The 3,218-nt window shown below is 44.1% G+C and overlaps 1 non-coding gene across 1 annotated transcript; it reads right to left on the bottom strand.

Annotated features, from left to right (window-relative positions):
- Window positions 1–347: 347 nt before the first annotated feature.
- On the bottom strand, window positions 348–455 carry LOC112804884 (small nucleolar RNA R71). The gene has a single exon (XR_003203502.1). It is a non-coding gene; the product is annotated as a small nucleolar RNA R71 (small nucleolar RNA).
- Window positions 456–3,218: the final 2,763 nt, after the last annotated feature.

Genomic DNA, 3,218 nt, shown 5'->3' with positions numbered 1-3,218 from the left:
CTGCACCTACTCCCAACTTCTATGGGAGAAGCATCTCTATCCCTGCCATTGGAGCAAACAACTTTGAGCTTAAGCCTCAATTAGTTTCTCTAATGCAACAGAATTGCAAGTTCCATGGACTTCCATTGGAAGATCCTCATCAGTTTTTAGCTGAATTCTTGCAAATCTGTGACACTGTTAAGACTAATGGGGTTGACCCTGAGGTCTACAGACTTATGCTATTCCCTTTTGCTGTAAGAGACAGAGCTAGAACATGGTTGGATTCCCAACCTAAAGAAAGCCTGGACTCTTGGGAAAAGCTAGTCAATGCCTTCTTGGCAAAGTTCTTTCCACCTCAAAAATTGAGTAAGCTTAGAGTGGAAGTCCAAACCTTCAGACAGAAGGAAGGAGAATCCCTCTATGAAGCTTGGGAAAGATACAAACAATTAATCAGAAAGTGTCCTTCTGATATGCTTTCTGAATGGAGCATCATAGGTATTTTCTATGATGGTCTCTCTGAACTGTCCAAGATGTCTTTGGATAGCTCTTCTGGAGGCTCTCTTCATTTGAAGAAGACGCCTGCAGAAGCTCAAGAACTGATTAAAATGGTTGCAAATAACCAATTCATGTACACTTCTGAAAGAAATCCTGTGAACAATGGGACTAGTCAGAAGGAAGGAGTTCTTGAGATTGACACTCTGAATGCCATATTGGCTCAGAACAAAATATTGACTCAACAAGTCAATATGATTTCTCAAAGTCTGTCTGGAATGCAAAATGCACCAAGCAGTACTAAGGAAACTTCATCTGAGGAAGAAGCTTATGATCCTGAGAACCCTTCAATGGAAGAGGTGAATTACATGGGAGAACCCTATGGAAACACCTACAATCCTTCATGGAGGAATCATCCAAATCTTTCATGGAAGGATCAACAGAGACCTCAACAAGGTTTCAATAACAATAATGGTGGAAGAAACAGGTTTAGCAATAGCAAGCCCTTTCCATCATCTTCTCAGCAACAGACAGAGAGCTCTAAGCCGAATACCTCTGACTTGGCAACCATGGTCTCTGATCTAATCAAAACCACTCAAAGTTTCATGACTGAAACAAGGTCCTCCATCAGAAATTTGGAAGGACAAGTGGGTCAGCTGAGCAAGAAAATTACTGAACTCCCTTCAAGTACTCTCCCAAGCAATACTGAAGAAAATCCAAAAGGAGAGTGCAAGGCCATCAACATGGCCGAATTCTGGGAGGAAGAAGAGGCAGTGAACGCCACTGAGGAAGGCCTCACTGGACGTCCACTAACCTCCAATGAGTTCCCCAATGAGGAACCATGGGAATCTGAGGCTCAAAATGAGACCATAGAGATTCCATTGGACTTACTTCTGCCATTCATGAGCTCTGATGAGTATTCTTCCTCTGAAGAGGATGAGTATGTCACTGAGGAGCAAGTTGCTAAATACCTTGGAGCAATCATGAAGCTAAATGACAAGTTATTTGGAAATGAGACTTGGGAGGATGAACCCCCTTTGCTCATCAAAGAACTGGATGACTTGTCTAGGCAGAAATTGCCTCAAAAGAGGCAGGATCCTGGGAAGTTTTCAATACCTTGTACCATAGGCACCATGACCTTCAAGAAGGCCTTGTGTGACTTAGGGTCAAGTGTAAACCTCATGCCTCTCTCTGTAATGGAGAAGCTAGGGATGTTTGAGGTGCAAGCTGCAAAAATCTCACTAGAGATGGCAGACAACTCAAGAAAACAAGCCCATGGACTTGTAGAGGATGTTCTGGTTAAAGTTGAAGACCATTACATCCCTACTGATTTCATAGTCCTAGAGACTGGGAAGAGCATGGATGAATCCATCATCCTTGGCAGACCCTTCCTAGCCACAGCAAAGGCTGTGATTGATGTTGATAGAGGAGAGTTGATCATTCAAGTGAATGAAGAATCCTTGGTGTTTAAGGCCCAAGGATATCCCTCTGTCATCATGGAGAGGAAGCATGAAGAGCATCTCTCAAAACAGAGCCAAACAGAGCCCCCACAGTCAAACTCTAAGTTTGGTGTTGGGAGGCCACAACCAAACTCTAAGTTTGGTGTTGAACCCCCACATTCAAACTCTAAGTTTGGTGTTGGGAGGTTCCAACATGGCTCTGAGTATTTGTGAGGCTCCATGAGAGTCCTCTGTCAAGCTAATGACATTAAAGAAGCGCTTGTTGGGAGGCAACCCAATGTTTTATAATTAACTATTTTCTTTTGTTATTTTATGTTTTTTGTAGGTTGATGATCATGAGAAGTCACAAAATTAATGAAAAAAGCAAAAACAGAATGAAAAATAGGAAGAAAAATAGCACACCCTGGAGGACGCACCCAACGCCAGTGAGGTTAGCTGTTGGGCGTTTAACGCCCAGTCTGGCACCATTCTGGGCGTTTAACGCCAGAAAGGGGCACCAGACTGGCGTTAAACGCTAGAGAAGGGCAAGAAGCTGGCGTTAAACACCAGAAATGGGCACCAGCCCGGCATTTAACGCCAGAAATGGCACAAAACGTGATTTTGCATGCCATTTGGTGCAGGGATGACTTTTCCTTGACACCTCAGGATCTGTGGACCCCACAGGATCCCCACCTACCCTACCACTCTCTCTCTTCTTCACCAATCACCTCAACACCTCTTCCCCAAAAACCCCTCACCTATCAAATCCCATCTTTCTCTTCACCACTCACATCCATCCTTCATAAAACCCCACCTACCCCACCATTCAAATTCAAACCACTTTCCCACCCAAACCCACCCTCGAATGGCCGAACATCCCTATCTCCCTCTCCTATATAAACCCTCCTTCACTCCTTCATTTTCACACACCTTAAACACCATTTCTCTCCCCTTTGGCCGAATACAAAGCCATTCCCTTTCTCCTCATTTCTTCTTCTTCTACTCTCTTCTTTCTTCTTTTGCTCGAGGACGAGCAAACATTTTAAGTTTGGTGTGGTAAAAGCATTGCTTTTTGTTTTTCCATAACCATTTATGGCATCCAAGGCCGGAGAAACCTCTAGAAAGAGGAAAGGGAAGGCAAAAGCTTCCGCCTCCGAGTCATGGGAAATGGAGAGATTCATCTCAAGGGTGCATCAAGACCACTTCTATGAAGTTGTGGCCTTGAAGAAGGTGATCCCCGAGGTCCCTTTTTCACTCAAAAAGGGTGAATATCCGGAAATCCGACATGAGATCCGAAGAAGAGGTTGG

Source organism: Arachis hypogaea, chromosome 5 (genome assembly GCF_003086295.3).
Source record: "Arachis hypogaea cultivar Tifrunner chromosome 5, arahy.Tifrunner.gnm2.J5K5, whole genome shotgun sequence".
In the NCBI taxonomy this organism is placed as follows: domain Eukaryota; kingdom Viridiplantae; phylum Streptophyta; class Magnoliopsida; order Fabales; family Fabaceae; genus Arachis; species Arachis hypogaea.
This window is presented reverse-complemented; position numbering and strand designations above follow the sequence as displayed.